A 16,915-nucleotide genomic window follows, 5' to 3' on the forward strand; every position below is an offset into this window, starting at 1 on the left:
TCAGACCGGTTGCTAGTAGAAATGATAGAGCGTTGGATGAACCCTAACCATCCTCTAGCCATGGGTTTGAGGTTAAGCCTTCTCAGTTGAACCGGCTTGCCTTTGGAGTCTCTCTTCCATTGGGCTCCTTCCACACAGATATCCATGAGGACTCTGTCCAACCTTTGATCAAAGTTGACCCTTCTTGTGAAAGGATGAAGATCTCCTTGCATTATTGGCAAGTTGAATGCCAACCTCACGGTTTCTAGACTGAAATCTAAGTATTTCCCCCGAACCACTGTGAGCCAATTATTTGGGTTCGGGTTCACACTTTGATCATGGTTCTTAATGATCCATGCATTAGCATAGAACTCTTGAACCATTAAGATTCTGACTTGTTGGATGGGGTTGGTAAGAATTTCCCAACCTCTTCTTTGAATCTCTCGTCGGATCTCCGAATATTCGCTCTTTTTGAGCTTGAAGGGGACCTCGGGGATCACTTTTTTCTTGGCCACAACTTCATAGAAGTGGTCTTGAATGACCTTTGAGATGAATCTCTCCATTTCCCATGACTCGGGGGTGGAAGTAATTGCCTTCCCTTTCCTCTTTCTAGAGTTTCCTCCGGTCTTAGGTGCCATTAATGGTTATGGAAAAACAAAAAGCAATGTTTTTTCCCACACCAAACTTAAAATATTTGCTCGTCCCCGAGCAAAAAAAGAAAGAAATGAGGAGAAAAAGAAGAAATAGAGGAAATAGAGGTGTGTGAAGGGTTTGGCCAAGGGGGTAGGAAGTGTTGGTGATGTGTGAAAATGAAAGAGAGTAGAGGGTTATTTATAGGGTAAAGTAGATAGGGAATCTGTGTTAGAAGGGGTGGGTTTGGGAGGGAAATAGTTTTGAATTTGAATGGTGAGGTAGGTGGGGTTTATTTTGGGAAATAGTGGATGGATGTGAGTGGTGGAGAGATTATAGGGAAGAGGGTAGGATTTGATAGGTGAATGGTGTTTGGGAAAGAGTGTTATGGAAAAGTGTGAAGAAGGGAGAGAGTGAGTTAGGGTAGGTGGGGATCCTGTGGGGTCCACAGATCTTGAGGTATTAAGGATTTCTCATCCCTACACCTTTCTGGCATTTAAACGCCTTCTGTGTGCTATTTCTGGCGTTAAATGCCAGTTTGCCTCCTTTCCTGGTGTTAAACACCAGTCTGGCTGCCAATTCTGGCATTTAACACCCAGAATGCTGCCAGACTGGGCGTTAAACGCCAATTCTGTTACCCTTACTAGCGTTTAACGCCAGCCAGACACCAGACACCCTTTTTTGGCGTTAAACACCAGTATGGCTGCCAGTTCTCGTGTTTAACGCCTAGAATACTGCCAAACTGGCCGTTAAATGCCAATTTTGCTATCCTTACTAGCGTTTAAATGCCAGTTTGTTTGTCCTCCAGGGTGTGCTATTTTTTTGATGCTGTTTTTTATTCTGCTTTAATTTTGCAGCTGTTTTTGTGACTCCACATGATCATTGATGAGCGGATAATTTGTACGCTTTTTGGCATTGTTTTTAGTATGTTTTTAGTATGATCTAGTTAGTTTTTGGTATATTTTTATTAGTTTTTAGTTAAAATTCACTTTTCTGGACTTTACTATGAGTTTGTGTGTTTTTCTGTGATTTCAGGTATTTTCTGGCTGAAATTGAGGGACCTGAGCAAAAATCTGATTCAGAGACCAAAAAGGACTGCAGATGCTGTTGGATTCTGACCTCCCTGCACTCGAAGTGGATTTTCTGGAGCTACAGAAACCCAATTGGCGCGCCCTTAACGGCGTTGGAAAGTAGACATCCTGGGCTTTCCCGCAATATATGATAGTCCATACTTTGCCCAAGATTTGATGGCCCAAACCGGCGTTCAAAGTCACCCTCAGAAATTCCAGCGTTAAACGCCGGAACTGGCACCAAAATGGGAGTTAAACGCCCAAACTGGCATAGAAGCTGGCGTTTAACTCTAAGAAGAGTCTCTACACGAAAATGCTTCAATGCTCAGCCCAAGCACACACCAAGTGGGCCCGGAAGTGGATTTTTATGTCATTTACTCATCTCTGTACACCCTAGGCTACTAGTTTTCTATATATAGGACCTTTTACTATTGTATTTTCATCTTTTGATCACTTTAGATCTCTAGATAATCTCTGGACATCTAGTTCTTAGATCATTGGGAGGCTGGCCATTCGGCCATGCCTAGACCTTGTTCTTATGTATTTTCAACGGTGGAGTTTTTACACACCATAGATTAAGGTGTGGAGCTCTGCTGTACCTCGAGTATTAATGCAATTACTATGGTTCTTCTATTCAATTCCGCTTGTTCTTGTTCTAAGATATCACTTGTTCTTCAACTTGATGAATGTGATGATCCGTGACACTCATCATCATTCTCACCTATGAACGTGTGACTGACAACCACCTCCGTTCTACCTTCGATTGGGTGAATATCTCTTGGATTCCTGATACACGATGCATGGTTGATCGCCTGACAACCGAGTGCTCGCCTGACAACCGAGCCAGCCATTCCGTGAGATCAGAGTCTTTGTGGTATAGGCTAGAACTGATGGCGGCATTCAAGAGAATCCGGAAGGTCTAACCTTGTCTGTGGTATTCTGAGTAGGATTCAATGACTGAATGACTGTGACGTGCTTCAAACTCCTGAGGGCGGGGCGTTAGTGACAGACGCAAAAGAATCACTGGATTCTATTCCGGCCTGATCGAGAACCGACAGATGGATAGCCGTGCCGTGATAGGGTGCGTTGAACATTTCCACTGAGAGGATGGGAGGTAGCCACTGACAACGGTGAAACCCTTGCTTAAGCTTGCCATGGAAAGGAGTAAGAAGGATTGGATGAAGACAGTAGGAAAGCAGATAGACGGAAGGGAAGGCATCTTCATACGCTTATCTGAAATTCCTACCAATGAATTACATAAGTATCTCTATCTTTATCTTTATGTTTTATGCGTTTATCACCATACCCATTTGAGTTTGCCTGACTAAGATTTACAAGGTGACCATAGCTTGCTTCATACCAACAATCTCTGTGGGATCGACCCTTACTCGCGTAAGGTTTATTACTTGGACGACCCAGTACACTTGCTGGTTAGTTGTGCGAAATTGTGTTTATGCCATGGTATTGAACACCAAGTTTTTGGATTCATTACCGGGGATTATTTAATTTGTGAAAAGTATTGATCACAATTTCGTGCACCAAGTTTTTGGCGCCGTTGCCAGGGATTGTTCGAGTTTTGAGCAAGCTTTTGGTCCGGTAACATCAGTGCCAAAATCCGGCAACAGCACCAAGTTTTTGGCGCCGTTGCCGGGGATTGTTGAGTTTGGACAACTGACGGTTCATCTTGTTGCTTAGATTAGGTATTTTTTTTCGGAATTCTTGAAGATGAATTCTAGAGTTTCATGATGATTTGTTGAAGTCTGGCTGGCTGAGAGGCCATGTCTAATTTCATTGGACCGAGGTTTCAACTTATCATCACAAGAGCTTGTTGATTTCTATCAATCTTGCTTTTGGAGCAGTGATCTGCTAAGGCTTGGCTGGCCATTGACCATGTCTAGTGTTTTGGACCGAAGCTTTCTTTGAAAGCATGGCTGGCTGTGAAGCCATGTCTAATTCCTGGACCGGAGTCTTAGACTAGCATTGGACTGATTCCTGGAATTCTCATTAAGAATTTTGATATCTTTTTCCACTTAATTTTCGAAAATCACACAAAAAAATTACAAAATCATAAAATCCAAAAATATTGTATGTTTCTTGTTTGAGTCTAGTGTTTCATTTTAAGTTTGGTGTCAATTGCATGCATTCATTCATGTGTCTTAAGGATCTTCAAGTAATTCTTGATGATTTCTTACTTTGATCTCTGAATTCTCTTGACTTGAGTGTTTATGTGTCTCATATGCATTAGTGGTAGTAATATACAAACTGCTAAGTTTGGTGTTGATGAGCGGATAATTTGTATGCTTTTTGGCATTATTTTTAGTATGTTTTTAGTATGATTTAGTTAGTTTTTAGTATATTTTTATTAGTTTTTAGTTAAAATTCACTTTTCTGGACTTTACTATGAGTTTGTGTGTTTTTCTGTGATTTCAGGTATTTTCTGGCTGAAATTGAGGGTCCTGAGCAAAAATCTGATTCCGAGACCAAAAAGGACTGCAGATGCTGTTGGATTCTGACCTCCCTGCACTCGAAGCGGATTTTATGGAGCTACAGAAGCCCAATTGGCGCGCTCTCAACGGCATTGGAAAGTAGACATCCTGGGCTTTCCAGCAATATATAATAGTCCATACTTTGCCCAAGATTTGATGGCCCAAACCGGCGCTCAAAGTCACCTACAGAAATTCCAGCGTTAAACGCCGGAACTGGCATAAAATTTGGAGTTAAACGCCCAAACTGGCATGAGAACTGGCGTTTAACTCCAGAAAAGGTCTCTACACGAAATTCCTTCATTGCTCAGCCCAAGCACACACCAAGTGGGCCCGGAAGTGGATTTTTCTGTCATTTACTCATTTCTGTAAACCTTAGGACACTAGTTTACTATTTATAGGATCTTTTGACATTGTATCAGCACCTTATGCAACTTTTGATGACCTTATGACATTTTTACACGTTTTCTTCCACAGCATGAGTCTCTAAACCCCATGGTTGGGGGTGAGGAGCTCTGCTGTGTCTTGATGGATTAATGCAATTACTACTGTTTCTCATTCAATCATGCTTGCTTCCATTCTAAGATAATACTTGTTCTTAACCAGGATGAATGTGATGAACTGTGACAATCATCATCATTCTCAACTATGAACGTGTGACTGACAACCACCTCCGTTCTACCTTAGATTAAGTAGTTATCTCTTGGATTCTTTAACCGGAATCTTCGTGGTATAAGCTAGACTGATGGCGGCATTCAAGAGAATCCGGAAGGTCTAAACCTTGTCTGTGGTATTCTGAGTAGGATTCAATGACTGAATGACTGTGACGTGCTTCAATCTCCTGAAGGCGGGGCGTTAGTGACAGACGCAAAAGAATCACTGGATTCTATTCCGGCCTGATTGAGAACCGACATATGGAATGCCGTGCCGTGACAGGGCATTAGGAATCGTTCCAATGAGAGGATGGGAGGTAGCCATTGACAACGGTGAAACCCTACATACAGCTTGCCATGGAAGGAGACTTGCGTGTTTGAAGAAGAAGACAGTAGGAAAGCAGATATTCAGAAGATGGAGCATCTCCAAACCTCAACCTATTCTCCATTACTGCAAAACAAGTAATCATTTCATGTTCTTTTGCTTTTCACAATCAATCCTGATAATTTCTGATATCCTGACTAAGATTTACAAGATAACCATAGCTTGCTTCAAGCCGACAATCTCTGTGGGATCGACCCTTGCTCACGCAAGGTATTACTTGGACGACCCAGTACACTTGCTGGTTAGTTGTGCGGGATTGCAAAAGTGTGATTGCAATTTCGTGCACCAAGTTTTTGGCGCCGTTGCCGGGGATTGTTGAGTTTGGACAACTGACGGCTTATCTTGTTGCTTAGATTAGGACTTTTTGTTTTGTTGGTTTAGAGTCTTTTTTAGTTGAGTCTAGTTTCATATTCTAAGTTTGGTGTCATTTGCATGCCTTTGTTTTTCTTTTAATTTTCGACTTTTCTTTGCATGTTCTTAGTCCCTTTTTGATTCATAAAAATTCTAAGTTTGGTGTCCTCTTTGTGTTTCTCCTTAAAAATTTCCGAAAATTTTGTGTTTGATTTTCTAAAAATTTTAAGTTTGGTGTCTTTTGTGTTTTTCTCTTTCCTCTTTTTCAAAATCAAATCTTTTTCATAAAAATTTTTCAATCATATCTTTTTAATTGTTGTTTTCAAAATCTTTTTAATTAACTAATTGATTCAGTTTTCAATTTGCTTTGATTCTATTTTCTTTTTGATTTTCGAATTTTTACTTTAATTTTCTTTTATTTTATTTTATTTTTTTTCGATTAATTCAAAAAAAAAAAAACAAAATTTATCTCTTTACAATCATTATCATTTCCCTCTTGTCCATTATGGACTTATGTGGGATTAATCAGTCCAAAAGGACTCTGGGGTCATATGCTAACCCCATTACAGCTGCATATGGGAGTAGCATCTGTACACCTCCCATCAAAGCAAGCAGCTTTGAACTAAATCCTCAGCTCATTATCATAGTGCAGCAAAATTGTCAGTATTCCGGTCTTCCACAGGAAGAACCTACTGAGTTTCTGGCACAGTTTTTACAAATTGCTGACACAGTACATGATAAAGAGGTTGATCAGGATGTCTACAGACTACTACTGTTTCCATTTGCTGTAAAAGATCAAGCTAAAAGGTGGTTGAATAACCAACCTACAGCAAGCATAAAGACATGGAAACAGTTGTCAGACAAATTCCTGAATCATTTTTACCCTCCAAAAAGGATGACACAGCTAAGGCTGGACATCCAAGGCTTTAAACAAGAGGATAATGAATCCCTTTACAATGCCTGGGAGAGGTATAGAGGTATGCTAAGGAAATGTCCCTCTGAAATGTTTTCAGAGTGGGTACAGTTAGACATTTTCTACTATGGGCTTACAGAAAAAGCTCAAATGTCTTTAGACCACTCAGCTGGTGGATCTATACACATGAGGAAGACAATTGAAGAAGCTCAAGAGCTTATAGATACTGTTGCTAGAAACCAATATTTGTACTCTAGCAATGAGTTCTCTCCAAAAGAGGAAGTCATGGCAGTAGTCACTGACCCTAGTCCTCAAGAACAGATAAATGAGCTTAATCAACAATTGCTCCTGATGACAGAACAGTTAGCAGACTTTAAAGAGATGCTCTATGAAACTAAAGTTGCTAACAAGAGCATAGAACTGCAGTTAAATCAAGCAAAACAGCAAATATCTAAACAGATAACAGAGGAATGTCAAGTAGTTCAATTGAGGAGTGGGAAAACCCTGAATAACACTGCTCAAAAGAGTAAAAAGCCAAACAAGGAACAATTGACAGAGGACAACCAAACTCCTGTTCAAAATCCCTCTGAGGACAGTAAGAGCCCAGAGAGGAATGCTATTGGCGTTCAAACGCCAGAAAGGGAAGGAAAGTTGGCGTTAAACGCCCATCCCTTGCCCAGTTCTGGCGTTCAAACGCCAGAAAAGGGAGAGAAGTTGGCGTTTAACGCCCAAACTTCACCCATTCCTAGCGTTCAGACGCCTGGGAAAAATCAGACACCTGAGAGTGCTGACAGTAATCCCTCTAACAAGGCTTCTTCAACCACTTCTGTAAGGAATAAACCTGCAGCATCTAAGGTTGAAGAATATAAAGCCAAGATGCCTTATCCTCAAAAACTCCGCCAAGCGGAACAGGATAAGCAATTTGCCCGCTTTGCAGACTATCTAAGGACTCTTGAAATAAAGATTCCGTTTGCAGAGGCACTTGAGCAAATACCTTCTTATGCTAAGTTCATGAAAGAAATCTTAAGTCATAAGAAGGATTGGAGAGAAACTGAAAAAGTGTTTCTCACTGAAGAATGCAGTGCAGTCATATTAAAAAGCTTACCAGAAAAGCTTCAAGATCCAGGAAGCTTTATGATACCATGCACATTAGAAGGTGCTTGCACCAAGACAGCTCTATGTGATCTTGGAGCAAGCATCAATCTAATACCTGTATCCACTATCAGAAAGCTTGGGTTGACTGGAGAAGTCAAACCAACCCGGATATGCCTCCAACTTGCTGATGGCTCCATTAAACACCCATCAGGCATAATTGAGGACATGATTGTCAAGGTTGGGCCATTTGCCTTTCCAACTGACTTTGTGGTGCTGGAAATGGAGGAGCACAAGAGTGCAACTCTCATTCTAGGAAGACCCTTCCTAGCAACTGGAAGAACTCTCATTGATGTACAAAAAGGGGAAGTAACCTTGAGGGTCAATGAGGATGAGTTCAAGTTGAATGCTGTAAAAGCCATGCAGCATCCAGACACACCAAACGACTGCATGGGCGCTGACATTATTGACTCTCTGGTAGAAGAGATCAATATGGCTGAAAGCCTAGAATCAGAGCTTGAGGACATCTTCAAAGATGCTCAGCCTGATCAGGAAGAACTAGAGGAGGCAAAGGAATTTTCGAAAATTCCTCAGGAGGAGGATAAGCCTCCCAAGCCTGAACTCAAACCACTACCATCATCCTTGAAATATGCATTTCTGGGAGAGGGTGACACTTTTCCAGTGATTATAAGCTCTGCTTTAAATTCACAAGAAGAGGAAGCACTAATTCAAGTGCTAAGGACACACAAGACAGCTCTTGGGTGGTCCATAAGTGATCTTAAGGGCATTAGCCCAGCTAGATGCATGCACAAGATCCTGTTGGAGGATAATGCCAAACCAGTGGTCCAACCACAGAGGAGGCTAAATCCTGCCATGAAGGAGGTGGTGCAGAAAGAGGTCACTAAATTACTAGAGGCTGGGATTATTTATCCTATTTCTGATAGCCCCTGGGTGAGCCCTGTCCAAGTTGTTCCCAAAAAGGGAGGCATGACAGTGGTTCATAATGAAAAAAATGAACTGGTTCCCACAAGGACAGTCACAGGGTGGCGCATGTGTATTGACTACAGAAGGCTCAATACAGCCACCAGAAAGGATCATTTTCCTTTACCGTTCATAGACCAAATGCAAGAAAGACTAGCTGGCCATGATTATTACTGCTTTTTGGATGGCTATTCAGGCTACAACCAAATTGCAGTAGACCCTCAGGACCAAGAGAAAACAGCATTCACCTGCCCTTCAGGCGTATTTGCCTATAGGAGAATGCCTTTTGGTCTGTGCAATGCACCTGCAACCTTTCAGAGGTGCATGCTCTCTATCTTTTCAGATATGGTAGAGAAATTTCTGGAAGTCTTCATGGATGACTTTTCAGTATATGGAGACTCTTTTAGCTCCTGTCTTAATCACCTAGCACTTGTCTTGAGAAGGTGCCAAGAGACTAACCTGGATTTAAACTGGGAGAAATGTCACTTTATCGTGACTGAAGGAATTGTCCTTGGGCACAAAATTTCAAGCAAGGGAATAGAGGTGGATAAGGCAAAGGTAGAGGTAATTGAAAAATTACCACCACCTGCCAATGTTAAGGCAATCAGAAGCTTTCTTGGGCATGCAGGATTCTACAGAAGGTTTATAAAGGATTTTTCGAAAATTGCAAAACCTCTGAGTAACCTGCTAGCTGCTGACACACTATTTGTGTTTGACACACAGTGTCTGCAGGCGTTTGAGACCCTGAAAGCTAAGCTGGTCACAGCACCAGTCATCTCTGCACCAGACTGGACATTGCCATTTGAACTAATGTGTGATGCCAGTGACCATGCCATTGGTGCAGTGTTGGGACAGAGGCATAACAAGCTTCTGCACGTCATTTACTATGCCAGCCGTGTTCTAAATGACGCACAGAAGAACTACACAACAACAGAAAAAGAGTTACTTGCAGTGGTTTATGCCATTGACAAGTTTAGATCCTATTTAGTGGGATCCAAAGTGGTTGTGTACACTGACCATGCTGCTCTTAAATATCTACTCACAAAGCAGGATTCAAAACCCAGGCTCATTAGATGGGTGTTGCTTCTGCAAGAGTTTGATATAGAAATAAGAGACAGAAAAGGGACAGAGAACCAAGTAGCAGATCATCTGTCCCGAATAGAACCAGTAGCTGGGGCGTCCCTCCCTTCTACTGAGATCTCAGAGACTTTCCCAGATGAGCAACTATTTGCCATTCAGGAAGCTCCATGGTTTGCAGATATTGCAAATTTTAAAGCTGTGAGGTTCATACCCAAAGAGTACAGTTACATGCAGAGAAAGAAATTAATTTCAGATGCCAAGTACTACCTCTGGGATGAACCATATCTCTTTAAGAGATGTGCTGACGGAGTGATCCGCAGGTGTGTACCCAGAGAAGAAGCACAAAGGATCCTATGGCACTGCCATGGATCACAGTATGGAGGACATTTTGGAAGTGAGCGAACAGCCACTAAAGTCCTCCATTGTGGCTTCTACTGGCCTACTCTCTATAAAGATTCCCGAGAGTTTGTGCGTAACTGTGACAGTTGCCAAAGAGCTGGTAACCTGCCTCATGGATATGCCATGCCTCAACAAGGGATATTAGAGATAGAGTTGTTTGATGTATGGGGAATTGACTTCATGGGGCCATTCCCACCATCATACTCAAACACTTACATTCTGGTGGCAGTGGACTATGTATCTAAGTGGGTAGAAGCGATTGCTACACCCACTAATGATACTAAGACCGTACTGAAATTCCTCCAGAAAAATATTTTCAGCAGATTTGGCGTCCCCAGAGTGCTAATCAGTGATGGGGGCACTCATTTCTGCAATAAACAGCTGCACCTTGCTATGGTTAGATATGGAATTAGCCACAAAGTGGCAACTCCGTATCATCCACAGACAAATGGGCAAGCTGAGGTCTCTAACAGAGAGCTAAAGAGAATCCTGGAACGGACTGTGATGGCCCGAAGAAAGGATTGGGCAAAGAGCTTGGATGATGCTCTGTGGGCATACAGAACAGCATTCAAGACTCCTATAGGAACCTCTCCATACCAATTGGTGTATGGGAAGGCCTGTCATTTGCCTGTGGAACTGGAACATAAAGCCTATTGGGCAACCAGATTCCTAAACATGGATGCACAGTTAGCTGGTGAAAAAAGACTGCTCCAGCTAAATGAGCTAGAGGAGTTCAGACTCAATGCCTTTGAAAATGCAAAAATTTATAAGGAAAAGGCAAAGAAATGGCATGACAAGAAATTGTCAACCAGAGTCTTTGAGCCAGGACAAAAAGTTCTGCTCTTCAACTCTAGGCTCAAACTGTTTCCAGGAAAACTCAAATCCCGTTGGAGGGGTCCGTATGTGATTACAGGAGTGTCACCATATGGATATGTTGAGCTTCAGGATATTGATTCTGATAAGAAGTTCATTGTTAATGGACAGAGAATCAAGCATTATCTTGAAGGAAATCTTGAGCAGGAATGCTCAGAACTGAGACTTGAGTGATTCTCAGTGAAGGTCCAGCTAAAGACAGTAAAGAAGCGCTTGCTGGGAGGCAACCCAGTCATTAGTAGGTTGTATGAATTGTTCTTACAGAGGCAAATATCAAAAATGAAGGAATTCACAGAGTTACAGAAGGATTCAGCTCAAAAAGCAGAGAAAATGAGCTTACTGGCGAAAAAACGCCAGTAAGGTGCATTTTGGGCGTTAAACGCCAGAATGGGTACCATTCTGGGCGTTTAACGCCAGGTGTGCAGCATCACTGGGCGTTCAGAAAAACGCCCAGTGAGGAAGGTTTTCTGGCGTTTAACGCCAGCCAGGGTACCTGGCTGGGCGTTAAACGCCCAAAAAGGGTGCCAAGTGGGCGTTAAACGCCAGAATGGGTGCCATTCTGGGCGTTTAACGCCAGAAAGGTGGGGGGACCACACTTTTGTTTTCAACTCAATTTTTTTTCAAACTTTCCTCTTTTTACCCAAACTCTTCTACATAAATGCACTTCAACCTTTCATCATTCACTTTCAAATCTTCACAAATCAAAACCATTCTTCAAATCTATTTCAAAATAATCTCAAATCTTCTTCAAAAACTCACCCTTTTCTCAATTTTCTTTTCATATCTTTTCAAATTTCCTTTCAAATCTCTCTTTTGTTTTCGAAATTTTCCTCCCCCCACTCTATAAATGAACGTTCCTCACCCCTCCTTCCTCACACCATTCGAATTTCCTCTCCCTCTCTCTCTATTCTCTTCTTTCTTTTCTTTTTACTTGAGGACAAGCAAAACCTCTAAGTTTGGTGTGCTTTTCCGTGATCACTAAGTCAAGATCTATCAAGATCATGGCTCCCAAGGGAAAACAAACCAACTCAAGAGGAAAGAAAGAGACTAATCCAAAGAATCTTTGGAATGAAGAGAAGTTCTTAACCAAAGAACATGAAGACCATTATCACAAAATAATGGGTCTGAGGTCAGTGATCCCGGAAGTTAAATTTGATCTGAAAGAAGATGAATATCCGGGGATCCAAGAGCAAATTCGAAACAGAGGATGGGAAGTTCTGACCAATCCTGAAATAAAGGTTGGAAGGAACATGGTTCAGGAATTCTACTCTAATCTGTGGCTAACAGATAAGCAGAGAATGACTGGAACTGCTTACCATACCGACAGAACCATGGTCAGAGGGAAAGTTATGTACTTTCATCTGGACAAAATAAGAGAAATCTTCAAACTACCTCAACTACAAGATGATCCTGACTCCTTCAATAGGAGGATGGTGAGAGTAGATAAAGGGTTGGATCAAGTTCTAGAGGACATTTGCCTCCCTGGGACTAAGTGGATAACCAATTCAAAGGGTGTCCCAAACCAACTCAAGAGGGGAGACCTCAAGCCAATTGCAAGAGGTTGGCTAGACTTTATTGGGCGTTCCATATTGCCCACTAGCAACCGTTCTGAGGTCACCATCAAGAGAGCAGTGATGATTCATTGCATTATGCTTGGAAAAGAAGTGGAGGTTCATCATGTGATTGCTTGTGAGATTTACACAATTGCAAATAAGAATTCCACTGAAGCCAAATTGGCCTACCCAAGCTTGATTTCCTTGCTCTGTAAAGAGGCTGGGGTGAAGATGGGAGTAGATGCGTTCATACCCATTGAACACCCAATCACCAAGAAGTCAATGGAAGGAGCAAGAGAAGCAGGGGCGTGAAATCCAAGAATTGAAACGCCAAAAGTTCTCCTCTCAAGCTGAGGGAGCATCTACTTCTCAAAATCAAGGTTGTTGAGTCCTAACTCTGTGAAAACCTCTATCATTAGGAGCCTCTGTTTTTCGTTTCTTATTGAGTTTTGTTTCTATTTTTCGTTTTTTTTTGTCTTATTCTATATCTATTTTTGAGTCATGTTTTAATTCATAATTAAAAAAATTGAAATTTTATGCCTTAAAGATATGAATGTCCTATGAATCCATCACCTCTCTTAAATGAAAAATGCTTTAATCACAAAAGAACAAGAAGTACAGGATTTCAAAATTTATCATTGAAACTAGTTGAATTAGCTTGATGTGGTGACAATACTTTTTTCTTTCTGAATGAATGCTTGAACAGTGCATATGTCTCTTGAATTTGTTGTTTTGAGAATGTTAAAATAATTGTTGGCTCTTGAAAGAATGAGGAGAAAGAGAACTGTTATTGAGGATCTAAAAAAAAAAAATCATTAGAGTGATTCTTGAAGCAAGAAAAAGCAAAAAAAAAAAAGAGAGAAAGAAAAGAAAAAGAAAAGAAAGGAATAAAGTTGTGATCCAAGGCAACAAGAGTGTGCTTAAGAACCTTGGACACCTCTAATTGGGGACTTTAGCAAAGCTGAGTCACAATCTGAAAAGGTTCACCCAATTATGTGTCTGTGGCATGTATGTATCCGGTGGTAATACTGGAAGACAGAGTGCTTTGGGCCACAGCCAAGACTCATACACTAGCTATGTTCAAGAATCATTATGCTTAACTAAGAGAATCAATAACACTATCTGAGTTCTGAGTTCTTATAGATGCCAATCATTCTGAACTTCAAGGGATAGAGTGAGATGCCAAAACTGTTCGGAGGCAAAAAGCTACTAGTCCCGCTCATCTAATTGGAGCTATGTTTCCTTGATATTTTGGAGTCTATAGTATATTCTCTTCTTTTTATCCTATTTTGATTTTCAGTTGCTTGGGGACAAGCAACAATTCAAGTTTGGTGTTGTGATGAGCGGATAATTTGTATGCTTTTTGGCATTGTTTTTAGTATGTTTTTAGTATGATTTAGTTAGTTTTTAGTATATTTTTATTAGTTTTTAGTTAAAATTCACTTTTCTGGACTTTACTATGAGTTGTGTGTTTTTCTGTGATTTCAGGTATTTTCTGGCTGAAATTGAGGGTCCTGAGCAAAAATCTGATTCCGAGACCAAAAAGGACTGCAGATGCTGTTGGATTCTGACCTCTCTGCACTCGAAGCGGATTTTATGGAGCTACAGAAGCCCAATTGGCGCGCTCTCAACGGAATTGGAAAGTAGACATCCTGGGCTTTCCAGCAATATATAATAGTCCATACTTTGCCCAAGATTTGATGGCCCAAACCGGCGCTCAAAGTCACCTACAGAAATTCCAGCGTTAAACGCCGGAACTGGCATAAAATTTGGAGTTAAACGCCCAAACTGGCATGAGAACTGGCGTTTAACTCCAGAAAAGGTCTCTACACGAAATTCCTTCATTGCTCAGCCCAAGCACACAGCAAGTGGGCCCGGAAGTGGATTTTTCTGTCATTTACTCATTTCTGTAAACCTTAGGACACTAGTTTACTATTTATAGGATCTTTTGACATTGTATCAGCACCTTATGCAACTTTTGATGACCTTATGACATTTTTACACGTTTTCTTCCACAGCATGAGTCTCTAAACCCCATGGTTGGGGTGAGGAGCTCTGCTGTGTCTTGATGGATTAATGCAATTACTACTGTTTCTCATTCAATCATGCTTGCTTCCATTCTAAGATAATACTTGTTCTTAACCAGGATGAATGTGATGAACTGTGACAATCATCATCATTCTCAACTATGAACGTGTGACTGACAACCACCTCCGTTCTACCTTAGATTAAGTAGTTATCTCTTGGATTCTTTAACCGGAATCTTCGTGTATAAGCTAGACTGATGGCGGCATTCAAGAGAATCCGGAAGGTCTAAACCTTGTCTGTGGTATTCTGAGTAGGATTCAATGACTGAATGACTGTGACGTGCTTCAATCTCCTGAAGCGGGGCGTTAGTGACAGACGCAAAAGAATCACTGGATTCTATTCCGGCCTGATTGAGAACCGACAGATGGAATGCCGTGCCGTGACAGGCATTAGGAATCGTTCCAATGAGAGGATGGGAGGTAGCCATTGACAATGGTGAAACCCTACATACAGCTTGCCATGGAAGGAGACTTGCGTGTTTGAAGAAGAAGACAGTAGGAAAGCAGATATTCAGAAGATGGAGCATCTCCAAACCTCAACCTATTCTCCATTACTGCAAAACAAGTAATCATTTCATGTTCTTTTGCTTTTCACAATCAATCCTGATAATTTCTGATATCCTGACTAAGATTTACAAGATAACCATAGCTTGCTTCAAGCCGACAATCTCTGTGGGATCGACCCTTGCTCACGCAAGGTATTACTTGGACGACCCAGTACACTTGCTGGTTAGTTGTGCGGGATTGCAAAAGTGTGATTGCAATTTCGTGCACCAGGTGTCTTGCATGCATTGTTATTTGATTCTTGTTGCATTTTGATTTTTCCTTATTATTAAAAATCCAAAAATATTTTTAATTTGTGTCTTCTCAAGTCAATAATACAGAGAATTGAAGATTCAGAACATACAGCAGAGGAATTACACAGAAAAAGCTGGCCATTCAAAACGCCCAGTGAAGAAGGACAGACTGGCGTTTAAACGCCAGCCAGGGTACCTGGTTGGGCGTTTAACGCCCAAAAGGGTAGGTTTTTGGGCGTTAAACGCCAGAATGTGCACCATTCTGGGCGTTTAACGCCAGGATGGCACAAGAGGGAAGATTCTGTTTTCAATGCAAATTTTTTTCAAGTTTTCAAAGTTTTTCAAAATCAAATCTTTTTCAAATCATATCTTTTCAATCATATGTTTTTCAAAATCAATTTCTTTCTATTTTTAAAAATACTTGCTATCAATTAATGATTTGATTCAACATCTCAAATATGTTGCCTTTTCTGTTGAGAAAGGTTTAATGTTTGGATCATATCTTTTCTTGATAGCCAAATCATTGATTTTCAAAATCAAATCTTTTAAAATGTTTTTCAAATCATATCGTCTCAATCACATCTTTTTAAAACTAATCATATCTTCTTAACCACATCTTTTCAAAATAGTTGTCAATCAAATCTTTTTGATTTCTAATTTCAAAATCTTTTTCAAAAATCACTTGATCTCTTTCCCACTCTTGGTTTTCGAAAATTAATTAGTGTTTTTCAAAATGTTTTCAAAATTTCTTACTTAATTTTCGAAAACCACTTGCCTTCTTCTTACATCCTTCTATTTATGCACTAACACTATTCCTTAATGCAAAATTTGAACTCCATCTTCTTTGATAAGTTCGAATTTTCTACTTCTGTCTTCTATTTTTCTTTTCCTCTGACACCTCAAGGAATCTCTATACTGTGACATAGAGGATTCCACATTTTCTTGTTCTCTTCTCTTTCTTATGAGCAGGAGCAAGGACAAAAGCATTCTTGTTGAGGCTGATCCTGAACCCGAAAGGACCTTGAAGCGAAAGCTAAGAGAAGCCAAGGCACAACTCTCTGTAGAGACCTAACCGAATTCTTCGAAGGAGAAGAACACATGGCAGCCGAAAACAACAACAAAGCTAACAATGCAAGGAAGGTGATGGGTGACTTTACTGCACCTACTCCCGACTTTTATGAGAGAAGCATCTCTATCCCTGCCATTGGAGCAAACAACTTTGAGCTTAAGCCTCAATTAGTTTCTCTAATGCAACAGAATTGCAAGTTCCATGGACTTCCATTGGAAGATCCTCATCAGTTTTTAGCTGAATTCTTGCAAATCTGTGACACTGTCAAGACTAATGGGTTGACCCTGAGATCTACAGACTTATGCTATTCCCTTTTGCTGTAAGAGACAGAGCTAGGACATGGCTGGACTCTCAACCTAAAGAAAGCCTGGACTCTTGGGAAAAGCTAGTCAATGCCTTCTTGGCAAAGTTCTTTCCACCTCAAAAATTGAGTAAGCTTAGAGTGGAAGTCTAAACCTTCAGACAGAAGAAAGGAGAATCCCTCTATAAAGCTTGGGAAAGATACAAACAATTAATTAGA

This window comes from Arachis hypogaea, chromosome 10 (assembly GCF_003086295.3).
Source record: "Arachis hypogaea cultivar Tifrunner chromosome 10, arahy.Tifrunner.gnm2.J5K5, whole genome shotgun sequence".
In the NCBI taxonomy this organism is placed as follows: Eukaryota; Viridiplantae; Streptophyta; class Magnoliopsida; order Fabales; family Fabaceae; genus Arachis; species Arachis hypogaea.